This window comes from Ambystoma mexicanum, chromosome 12 (assembly GCF_040938575.1).
Source record: "Ambystoma mexicanum isolate Mex_15411 chromosome 12, UKY_AmexF1_1, whole genome shotgun sequence".
Lineage (NCBI taxonomy): Eukaryota > Metazoa > Chordata > Amphibia > Caudata > Ambystomatidae > Ambystoma > Ambystoma mexicanum.
This window is the reverse complement of record NC_090936.1, coordinates 308,998,031-309,010,646: the sequence shown is the minus strand read 5'-3', so window position 1 is coordinate 309,010,646 and position 12,616 is coordinate 308,998,031.

Here is a 12,616-nt window from a genome sequence, read left to right as displayed (position 1 = left end):
ACATGCGATGATGCTGAGCCAAAAAAAACCTCCATGGGCTCAACGCCTGCACAGCCCGACCTATGTGGGAGATAGAAGGTCGTCAGAGTCTGGCTCATCCTGGAAAGGAGGACGTGGCACAGTAGCCTGGTCACGCCTAGCCGCAGCTTGCCCCTCGACGGCAGCAAGTCTGCCGGACGGGTGAGCCTGGTTCTGTGTGGCGATGTGACGTAGGTCTGCGTGCAGAACCTCACGTGATACACGTGCTTCCTTTTGCAAGGTAGCACGTGTAACACGGAGTTCCTCCTGCAAGACCTGGCTGGACAACCGCTGCAACTCCCGGCAAGCCTATAGCTCAGCCGAGATGGTATGCTCAAGCTGTGCAAACCTCTCCTCTGCCCGCTGCCTCTGGGACATCAGAAGGACACCCAGAGTGGATTTGAGGGAAGCATACTCTTCCCTCAGGGCCTCCATGTGCGCCTCTGCGTGAGCAGCAATTGCTTGATGCAGAGACGACATTTCAGCCTGGCATGCCCTATCTGAGGCCGCCATGCCCAGCCTGAGCGAGCGGGCCATGGACCGTGCCACCTGCTGCTGGAGAAGCACCTGCCTAGCAGGGGGAGCACAGATTGGGCCACACGCGCCATGCTCTCAGCGATGTTCTCCATTGCTGCCCCATGCTGTTCTGAATTGGCAATCCTATCTTGCTCCCATACTGCGGTTGCGCGCGGCGACTGCGTTGCTGGGCTTGACCCTTGCGGGACCCAAGGACCGGGTGTCCTCGCTGTGTTGGCACCGCCCGTGGCTGCACGACTACATGCCCCCGTCGACGTGATGTCCCAGGCACATCAGTGACTGGTGTGGAGGGTGACCCTGCGTCCCGATCCACCACGGGCGGAGGTACCAAGACTGTCTGACCCCTCAGTGCAGGTGTCGCGGACAGAGTGTCCACATCAGAATCACTCACCCCTGACACATGAACTTGATGCTCATCCGAACTTGATGCTCATCCAACTCGACATGGACGTCAGAGTCGTCATCAGGGCTGGACTCATAGGCAGTCAGAGACAAGATGGACTGTAGCACTTGGGGGTTTTCGTGGCCTACTACCCCACGACCCCCACTTGTGCCGGGTTGATGTAGTGGTAACAACCCTGTGTCTGGCATGACAACACCATCCTCCGGCTCCATTGCGTCATCATCTGAAAAATATAGAGAAAAAAGGTCACTAGACATGTCAGAAGCACACAACACACACACACACCGACAACAAACACATCAGGCAGACATGTGACACACAAAATAGAACCTGGCATGCATGCTGGGTCAACTTTGAATTGCTTCTGTGATCAGACCTGTTGAAAGGGGGCAGTTTTCATAGAAGTGGGTCTTTGCGGTGCAGCAAATGTGTATGTCACTCACTACCTACATGTACAAGGACTTCATGGTGTGTGTCAGGAAATGTGAAGGCAGTGCAAGGTCAAATTCAGGCATCACGTGCAATGTGCATTCAATGGGTAGCATATCTACAAGCAAAGCACCCCTCCACCCAAGTGCAAAAGCAGGGATTCTAGCATGGTATCAAAAGGCTGACCATAGACCTGTGTATTGACAGGCAGTGTTGACTGGCATCAACAGCTTAATGTGATTCAAGTGACAACACTGCAAATGATGATGGGACAGTAAGCAGGACACATGATGAAAACTCTGGAGGCCGCCCACGTGTGAAGAAGACACTACAACAGTCGGACAGAGTCATTGGCCATTAAACAGGCTGAGGCCTGTGACCGACACAGATTGTCAGACCCTAATCATGTGTGCAACGCAGTACTGAGTCACAGTTGACATGGGAAGGCTGATGAGATGCCATGCAATGTATGTCACCCAGGACTTGTATTACAGTGATCATCCAGTCAAGGACACATAGGGGCATGCGTTTAATGCACATGGAGCACGAATGGGCACTCATGTCCCTGTGGGGCATCTGACCTATGCACAGTACAAGTGAGATATCCTGCATCATTGTCTGCTGTAAGTTAGCATGTACACAGGATGCATGAACAGGAAAGTACCCAATGGCAAGATTGAAGCAGACCAGTGCAAAGGTGGAACTGGGGTGCTGAGTGGCAGAGGAGGGGCAAGGGAGCATGCCTACATGGAGTACCCGCATGCAGGCAGAGGACACATGCACGTCAGTCATGCTATGACATTGTGCCTGGGCTGAGAGGAAGGTCACCCCACGCCACATGCAGAAGGGCCAGTAAGCTGGAACATGGACTGGAGGGGTATACTGGTAACGAGCATGTGAGTAGGGTGCAATAGTGGTGATGCGGACAGTCCCCATCTGCTCCACATGTCCACCATCCAGCAGAGCAGACATGCATCATGGAAGCATTGCATTACTTGAACATCAGAACCATGTACACGTCACATGTAGTGGCAATCATGCACAACACATCCCACAAGTAAAACACACACGTCCTAAACAAACACGCATCAACACTCACTGGACTGGGCATCACAGTCCAGCATCTCTCCCACTCCTTTGACCGATTCAGGTGGTATGAACTCCGCAACGACTGACTCATGTGGAGTAAGCTCTTCCTCCTCTGGTGCAGGCCCACCGCCAGTCACCAGGATCAAGTTGTAATTTGAGGCACGCTTAGCCTTAGCGCTGCGTTTGAGGTCATTCCAACGCTTTTTGCACTCTTGCTCTGTGCGCACCTCATGGCCGAATGAACTGACATGTTCCGCAACTTGCTTCCAGTGGGTGTCATGGTGGGCAGCCATAGTCTGACTATTGGCATCCACTAGCATGTCACGGCTGTGGCCCCGCACATAGTCCACAAGGAAGTCCAGTTCCTGCTTGTAGAAAGGCTTCTTCCTCGACGTGCAGGAGGTTGTGGCTGTGTGTGGGGTCCCAGCCTGTGCTGCAGGTGCAACATTCCTCCTCTTGGACTGTGGCGCAGACCCTGGCTGGCTAATGCCGCCCTGACCAGTATGGCCAGCGGGTTCGATGGATTGAGCCAAGGGAGTGGCAGGTGGAGGGACGACCAAAGGCCTGACTTGTGTCAGTGGCAGCTGGGTGCCCTCTAATGGACCCTGCGCAGCAACATCCGCTGTGGCAGGGTCATTGACCGCAATGGTCCTGGTTGGCAGACTCACAACCGGGGTGTTGTTGGGTGCATCTGCCCCTGCACTTGCCAACACCCGGCTGTTCGGGGCAGCAGATGACATAACTGCCCCAGGGACACGTGTCTTGGTCAGAGCAGCCCTGCATGCCCCTACGGTTTCCCTCCTGGCCTGTTGGAAATCTTCCAAGGGCTCCTGAAGTGCCAACGTAGCCTGCGCTGGCAGACCCTGAGCCTGGGTGGCGGTGTCCACATGTGCGCCTGCAGCTACCACTAACCTTGGGCCCATGGCAGTTGATGGAACGGAATGCCGGGTCACACGGGCGCCAGTGCCAGATGCAGAAGCTGCATCTCCCGGAACCACAGGGGGTGATGGCATGACTGCACCGACACATGGCACAACATTGTGCTCAAGTGGCGCACCCCTGCCGCTTCCCCCTCTATGGCTGCCCTGGACACCCTGGAGTCCCCCTACTCCCTGGTCACCATGGTCACGTCCCTGACCACGCCCTCCACGAGGAGTACGCCCAGCTGAGGCACCCCTCACCTTTACTGGCCTCCCAACCATGGCACAGATGTAGTAGTTCTGGCACAGATGGAGTAGTGCCAATGGGAGGTGTACACCACAATTGACCTGGGCAATTGGGGTGAAGGGGGTGGGAAGCAAGATGTTAACAGCCCCCCTGCACCTGCAAGGCTTTATGTGACCCCGGTGATGTAGTGACGGGTCACGCAACACTCAGGCACCCCAAAACTGCAGTAAAACCGTGCACGCAACCCTGCAGCCTACGTGCATGGAATCAACCTCCCGCAGTACGCGGTGGCACCCAGTAACACGAATAACGCGTACGCGTGGGACACACAGGCTACTATGACCACGAAAATGGGTGCGATACACAGGGGCACCCCCAGTGGGAAAAATAGCATGTGCGACTCACCGTCTGACTAGCGCGATGCAGAAAAACACGCGTAGCCAATACCCCCGCCAAAAGAAGAGATATGTCCTTGATAGCTGTGAAGTTGTGATGGCGCGCGAAACAACAGAAAGCAGCAACACACGTCGGTCTCCACAAAAGGCACGTACAGCGAACTGCTGCCCCCGCTCACCATTAACCCGTGCTGAGGGAAACACCTGTGCGCGTCACGTCACTTACGTGCATGGGCCCTTTCCTCGGATTACACGCATTCACACGCGGACGTGCAGTTTTTTCATGTGCGCTGAACCACTATGCTAACGTCACGAGGGAAACGCCTGCGCACGCCCGCGCGTGTCACATCACAGAGGCGCTTATGCTTGAAGGGCCTTTGGTCCAATGAAAGCGCGTATGAGTGCTGATGCGCTTACGCGCTATGGGCCTTTCCTCGAATCACACACTGACATGCACATTTTTCATGTGCCAAATCACTCCGTATCAAGCTGGCCACGTGAAAACACATGGAAGACCACGCTCCTGCCCAAAAGGCCGAATCACTGCCCCCCAGAGCCCCGAGCATGCTCCCACCTGCCATCTGCTGCTGCCTGACTGCCTGCTGCCCACGTGCCCTGCTATTTGCTGCCTGCACATCAGCAAGGGGTGCAGTTGCTGTGACCACCCCTGCTGGAACTGAAGACTCCCGACTGGGATACCATCGCTCCACAGCTCAGCCCCAGGACCCAGTTGCCCACCCACACCTGCCTCTGGGGTTGCCATGTCGGCACTACACCATCTAGCACCACTGGCAACCCCCAGCCAGAGAGGCAGAGGGCCACCAGCTTCACTGCCACCGAAGTTGGTGTCCTGGTGGAGCAAGTCCTGGGGCAGTATGATGCCCTCTTTGGAACAAGATGCGCCAACAAGGAAGGACGGACTCAGATCTGGACGGACATCGTGACTGCCATCAACGCGGAGGGGGTGGCAGTCCGCGACTTCCAACATGTCAAGAAGCGCTTGGAGGACTTCAGGTCCAGGACCCTCAACAAGGCCCGGTGCCTCTTGAAGGCAGCGGATGCTAAGGGGCGCCGGGGCCACCTGTCGGAACATCAGATGAGGGTCCTGGAACGCATATGCCCAGCGCTCCACGTTCAGGTCCCTGAGAGGCAGACCCGTCTGGAGTTGAGCGGTAAGTGTACATGCATACTGATTGGAAGCTGTGCGTGTGGTGGTGTGCCAGTAGTGTGCAGGTTGTACATGTGGTTTTCTAGGGCCATGTATGGATGTGTATGTACAGGGCTGTGAGGCTGACACATGCAAGTCCTTTCATGTGTGAGACACATGGATGGTGTATGTGTGGGTAAGCATGCAAGCCAAATGCAGATGTGTGAGCACACATGTTTGGATTACTGTGTATGTCAGTTGGCATGGTTGTGGTGTCACACATGGATGTTGGTTCCAGCTGCATGTATCCGCACCGTGTACATGTGCATGTGTGTGTATTTGACAAGGGTGCAACAGTGATGCAACATGGATGCATGTGACACTGATATGTGGAAGACTGATTGGCAGATGTGACATGGATGCCGATCTCAACACTGCGACAGTTGGCGGAGGTGTACACATGCATGTAAGTGTGGTGGCGTGTGTGCATGTGTAGTGCACTCCCTGTGTTTCATGTGATGTCTGGCTCACCTTTGGCTGCTCATGCTGTTGTATGTGTATGGATGGTGCTGGCTGGTGCGATATGGCTGTGGAATAGCTCATGTGTGTGAGTCGAAATGACATGTGTGGTGGGGATTGTGATGCCATGTCTGAAGTTTGACAATGCCACTCATTTACAACTGTCATGTGTGTATGAGTCCATTGTACAGTGCCCTGATGCCTGTGTTTTATTTCTCCCTGTCTGCAGCGTCAACTGATGAAGATGCCGGAGAAGGTGCTGTGGAGCACAGCGGCAGGGATCGCACCGCGAGCCGGAGACGCAAGGCCCGGCTCCCCTCCCAGGTTGTCATCTCGTCGGGGAGTGAAGAGTTCGGTGCCGCGTCCCAGGCCGCAGCTGTGGAGGGGAGGTCCAAGAGGCGGAAGTCGGAGTTTGACTCCTCGGCAGCAGAAGGGGCAGCTGAGACCCCACAGGGCCCAACGGAGGAAGATGGCATGGTGTCATCCAGGTTGGTGGGGGGTTTGGTGGAGGAGGAGGCCTTGCAAGGGACAGAGACGGGGTCTGGAGGTGGGGATTCCACTGGTGTTAGTGGTGCAGTGCAGGACCAGGGACAGGAGGCAGCACAGGCCGCCGCAGAGGTGCCTGTGTGCAATCCTGTCCCTGATCCTGTCACTGCATCATCTTGCACCAGCAGGGATGCCTACGTCCAGACCCATTCTCAGGGAGGGGATTGGCTTACACCAACTGGCCTTCCACTCTCTGCGGATGTGGCTATCCGGCACCGGGTTGAGCCTGTCCAGGGTGGGGTGGCGTTGCGTCAACGTGCCATGCGAGGTGACCTGCTGTCTTTTCATGAGGAGACTGCACGTCTTCTCGCATGGCTCGTTGACCGCGGTGACCCACTGGGACAGCTCACCAGGGCCGGATTCCTCCGTTTCCTGGACCTTGTTCCGACCCCCTCCTCAACTGAACCCCCTATGCCCCAGTCGTTCCCCATGCCATCTTCCCACCCATGTATCACCTGGGTGCCCTGTGGAGCTGCCTCTGACCCTGCGGCCAGGCTGGTGGAAAACAGATCCCTGCCACAGTCGGGAGTCGGACGTCCAGCAGGGGTGGCCACCTCAACAACTGCAGCCCAGCTGGAGGAGGATGTGCAGGCAGCAGGAGCCAGGGCACAGGCAGCGGCACAGCAGCAGCAGCAACAAGGTGGGAGCCATGATGGCTCGGGGCCTTCATCATCGGAGGGGTAGGCATCGGCCGGAGGGCAGGAGGACCCTGGACGGGAAGTGTCTTCTGTGTGGCAGCGGTTGGGCCATGCAATAGATGCGGAGCGGCAGCGGGCGGAAGAGGCACGGCTCACAATGGTCAGGGCGGAGAACTCCATGCGTAGGGCCCTGAGGCGGGCCGAGTGCCTCGAGGCCATTCACAGGGACCTGGAGATCCAGATGTCATCGTCCCTGCGAACCCTCGGGGCCATGGAAGAGGACCGCCTCCGGGACATCGAGCAGGAGTTCGATGATGCCCTGGCCCGGGACATCAACATGTGAGCCGTTGGACTTGCCCGCTGCCTTTGTAAATAGTTGGATAGTGTTAAGTTTCCTTTGTTTTTTTCGTTATTTTGGACCTTTTGGACAATGGACCACATTTTTGTATATAGTTTTTTTATTAGGTAGGAGTTTTTGATAGGTTTCATTTCTTCAGTTGGGATCATAGACCCTGGATTGTTCATCTGTATATAGTTAACTGTTGGATTCTACTTTTTTGTTTGGATTTCCCCATGGAGCAATGGTTTTCACTTTTGTTTTTCCCTTGGATTTCATTTTTGGAACTGTGACTTTGGACACCTTTCCTTTGGATTATGATTTGTTGTTATTCATTATTTTACAGACATGCAGCTTTTCTTTTTTATTTTCCATTGTCGTTTGTTTGATTTTAATTCCATTCATGTTGCTTTTAATACATTTTTTTCTTCAAACTTCGATGTGTGGTATTATCTCATTGTTTTCATGCATGTCATGATATGGGTTTAGAAAGAGTTAGCATAGTGGTGTGTTTCAGTGTCTGTTTCGTTTTCAGGGGGTCCTTGTTCCTGTTGAGCTGCCAGTGCCTGTCGATGGGGGCAGTATCTTCTTTGGTTTCAGGCTGTTAGGCTAAGGTCCTCCCTGTGTCTTGTTGGGTCAAATGCTTTGGCAAAGACTGAGGGGTGGTGACCGGCAGATCTGTCCCACAACTCAAAACTCATGTTGTTACTGTATAGGTGCAAGCGATGTCCTCAGTCAGCCGTTCTGCTAAATGGATTTCCCGATAGGTAGTTCTACTAAAACATGTCCAGAAAGATGGGATTAGCCAAGAATAAGTGCTAGAACGTTCCTTGGTATATAGTTCTGCTAAGGGGTTTTAGATGTGTAGGTTTAGCAAGCAAGGGCATTTCCTGGACTAATAGCGTAGTGCATATTTGCAGGGCAACTATCAAGTTCATAAGTGCTGCTAGTGCTAGGGTTGGTAGTTCTTCTAGATAGATTCCCGGTGGGTAGTTCTGCTATATACATTCACTGATAGATGTGATTAGCAAAATAAGTGATTAGCAAGATAAGGGCTAGATTGCCCTTGGTACCTAGTTCTGTTGTTGTAGTTCCAGGTGAGTAGGATTAGCAGGCATGTGCCTTCTTGCACTGATTGCGTAGTGCATAATTGCATGGCCTTTATCAAGCTCATGAGTGTTATTAGTGCTTGGCTTAGGATTGTAGCACAGTCGATCCAAATTCTTGACAATAGATAACTGCAGGCCTCAGAGCATAGGGTATACCTGCAGATGTTGTAAAGAATCAATTACGTCAATACATGGGTGCCACTACACAAACCTGATTGTGTGGGGTCTAGGAGATTGTTTGATTCTACAATACCATTGAGCCATGAGTATACAGTGCGGTCAATGAGTTTTGCCAGGAATCGGGTGTTGGATATTGGCCTGTAGTTGATTGGTAGGAGAGGGTCGAGGGATGCTTCTTTAAGCAAAGGTTTGACATGCACAGTTTTCAAGGATTCTGGGAAGTTGCCTGAGGTGAAGGAGTCATTAAGAATGGACCTCGCCAATTCTCCTGCACAAGTGGAAGTGAAGATTTCTTTGAGGAGAGAGGCAGGACAGGGGTCGAGGGGTGAGCTGGTGGGTTGACTGACAGATTGTAGTTTCATAAATTCCTCATTCGAGATAGGGTTGAAAGAGCAGGAAGAAGAGTTCTCGAGGGAGGATGATTGGGTCTAATAGGGCAGGTGTAGAGCGCATGGACATGATGGAGAGTTTGTCTTTGGGGTGGCTGTCCTGTCTAGGGCTATTTTGTGAAAGTGTTCAGACAAGGAGTTGCAGAGCGTTTGTGAGGAGGCAGTCGAGGCTGTGGTGCGGGGCGGCTTCAGAAATTCAGTGATGATCCTGTGGCGCTCTATGCTGCCGCCGCAGTTCAGGGTCCTTTAATTGTAATAGCTTTTTGGGCCTTTCGGATCTCTGATTTGGTTTGCAGGGTTCTGTAAGCTTGCCATTTGCACTCAAGATAGTGGTTATGGGTTTTTAGAGTCTTCAGGAGGGGAGTGAACCATTTTGGGGTTAGTCCTATGCGGGAGGGAGCAGACTTGGAGGGGGTTAGGTGAATGAGGGAGTTGTTTAGCCAGGAGTCGAAGATCTCTATTGGTCAGGGTCTAGCTGTGGTCGGGAGTGACCAGAGGGTGCTTAGCAGTGCCTCGGCCCGGTCCTGTGATACCTTTTCCAGGACTTGAACTAAGATGTAGGGGTAGAGGATGGCTTGGGGGGTGGAGGCAGATTGAGGAAGGTAAAAGGTATGGCAGAGTGGTCTATCCAGATGAGGGGTTGGGGGTGGAGATGGGATCAGAAGAGCTGAAAATGGCATTGAGAGAGTGGCGAGCAGTATGTGTGGGTCCTCTGTTATGCTTGGTGAGGTTGAGTGCCTCTATGCTGTCGACCAGGGGTAGAGTAATGAAGTTGTTAGGGGGTTCAAACCAGATTTTAAGGTCTCTGAGTAGGGTGAGCGCTGGGTGGTTAACAAAAATGGCTACTACTGAGTCACATAGGCTGTTGGTGAAGTGTCTGTCATGGGGACTATAGATGAGTAGGAAGCTGTGAGAGAGAATAGGCAGGAGAGGGATTTTGACTAGGAGGAATTCACAGTTGGCTGTGCTGGGTTGTGTTTCAATGGAGATAATAGAGATGTGAGGTTTGTGGAGGATGGCTAATCTGCCTCCTCTAGAAGGTATGTTGTGGGTTCTCGAAGGTTAGGAAGTCATAAATGCTGTGTCTGTTCTTGGCTACGGAGCAGGCACTGAAGAGTAGGTAGGTAGATTTTTGAGAGCCAGTGGGTGCGGTGTTCTTCCGGATGTCCAGGTTATATAGGACTGGGATGGTTGTGGTCACAAGTAGGTTGGAATTGGTGGTGGGAAGACGGTGGGCAGTGTAATAGGATGGTCATAGGTGCTCGGGGGGTATATTGCAATGGGTGTGTATAGGGTCGCAGGTGGTTAGGGACCAGGAAGATAGGGTGGGCGGTCACAGGTTTTCAACTGACTAGTGGTGTGGGATGGACAGTCGGTTGGTAGCGAAAGGCTCAGAGGGTCAGGCATAGTGGTGAGAGGTGGTGGGTCATTCAGAGGTGTCTGGCTAGGTGTTGTTGCAGATTGGTACAAAGGGGATGGGGAAAGGGTAAAGGATGAGGGTTGAAAGGAGGGAAGGTAACGCTGTCTTCAAGAAGGGACTTGGGAGGCGGGGTGACAGGTGACATGGTAGTGGGGCTAAGAGAGGCGAGGTGGATCAAGAGGTGCAGGGCAAGTGCGGCATGCAGAGTCGAGGGTGAGGGGCATTGTCCACCACCTCGTTTTGTACGTTTGGGTGCTGAAGGAGTGTGTGAGAGGTTGGGGGGTCTGTGAGCATGGGGGTTGAGTCGATGGTTCGGGAAAGGGCAAGCTGTGCCAAGCTCAGGGAAGGAGGTGTCCGGGGTAGGCCTTTTGAAAGTGGTTGGTGTGATGGAGATAGTGGTAGGTAGGTGGGCAATGCTTGCCGAGGGTGGTGTGGTCGGGCGAGGGAGAAGGAGGTAGTACTGAAGTAGGTAGGCCTGGACAGGGGAGGGGTTGGGTGTAAACTGTTGCAGGACCCTCAGGATTCCTCTGGGTTGGTTGTGGAGAGAGTGTGGGACAGGTCGAAAGTGTGTGTGAGGGATGGTGTCTGTTTGGAGGGGGCAGGAAGACAGGAGGGTCAGTTGGGCTGAGGTGAACCTCCCCTCATCTGAGATATAGGCTGAGGCTGATGTGTGGTGGTCCCTGGGTTTGTAGCTGTGGGGGTGAGGGACCGGGGTGCAGTGAGAAAGGTGCCAGAAGTGTTTCCAAAAGCGGGCGCAAGGCTTGAGCTAGCAGAGGGGCAGTGTTTTTTGGAGCGCCAGAGAACTCCTGGTCTGAGAGTTGCACCCAGGGCATTGGGACGCTTTGGGACGGGGAAGGCCTTCTGCCTGTGGAAGGGGAGAGGGGAGGTTGGGTAATGGGAGAGGGTGAGCAGGGGTTGATGAGAACAGTGCAGCGATTAGTTGTTTCTGGGCATGCCAGAGAGCCCCTCTGGTCTGAGAGTTGGAGGTTGGCGCTGAGAGGATGTGAAAGGCTGTGGGTTTTCTATGAGGGGGTGTGGGAAAGAGGGATTTGAGGTGGGAGGAGGGTCAGCAGTGGTAGTTGGGAGGGGGCTAGGCAGAGGATGACTAATGGTGGGCCAGAGAGCTCCTCTGGTCAGTGAGTCGGAGGGTGTGTGTTGAGTGGTGGCAGCGATGGGTCAGTCTGTGTGGGGTTGAGCTCAGAGGTGAAGAGATTTTGTGGGTTGGGATGTGGGTTCAGGAATGAGGGTGGGAGAATTAAGGATGTAGGTCAGGTGGGGTGTAATTGTGTCTGGGAGCTCTGTGTATGAGAGTGGGCTAGTGTGTGGTGATAGGGGGTGTATATGTGAGGGATTCTGGGTGTGTGCAGTACTGGGCTTGGGAAAGAGGGTGCAAAGGTGAAGGATGAAGTGTGGGAGGGGTGTGTTCTGGAAGGTCTGAGAGCTCCTTGTGTATGTGCGTAGGGTGTGTGGTGAGAGGTGGTGTGTGTGTGCATTATTCTGGGTGATTGTGGTACTGGGTTTAATAATGAGGGCGCAAGGGTGGGTGGTGTAGGGCAATTGTGATGTATTCTGGAGTCCTTGAGGGATGCTCTTATATGTGGGAGTGGAGGTGTGCAGTAAGTGGCAGTGTGTGCGTGAGGAAGTTTGGGTGAGTGCAGTAGGGGAAGAGGGTAGGGGGTAGAGATCTCGGTTGTCTGTGTGTCTAGCTTGAGTGTGTGCTGATCACCATGGTCATGTAAAGATGTGGTTTGGAGTGGGCGGGTTAGAGACATTGCGGGTGGGTGGTTGAGATACGACTGTTGATTGGAAAGCTAGATTTCAGACAGTTTAATCATTGTGCGAACACACCCAGATTAGAGACAACAGCGGCTATTGTAAACAGCTAGATTAGATGCAGCATCAATAAGTGTAGCTGTTTTGCTTCGAGGTACCTGGCTACCTGATTAGACGGAGAAATTGCCTACAATGGGGGCACAACAGTAAATACAGTAGCACCTAGAATTGGGACTCCTGGATAGAGGGAGAAAGGTCTTAAAATGTGGCAGAACAGTAAATGCACTAATGCATAGAAAGAACTGGGACACCTGGATAGAGGAGAAAGGTCCTAAAATGGGGACACAACAGCAAATGCAGTAACATTTAGATTTGAGTCACCTGTGTCGGTGAGAAAGGGCCTAAAATGGGGGCACAACAGCTAACAGTAGATAATTAGCCTAATGCAAATTAAGGTTACCTAAACAATGTGCCTGAATGTGAAATATTTAGAGGTAAGGCTTGCTAACACAATATGCCT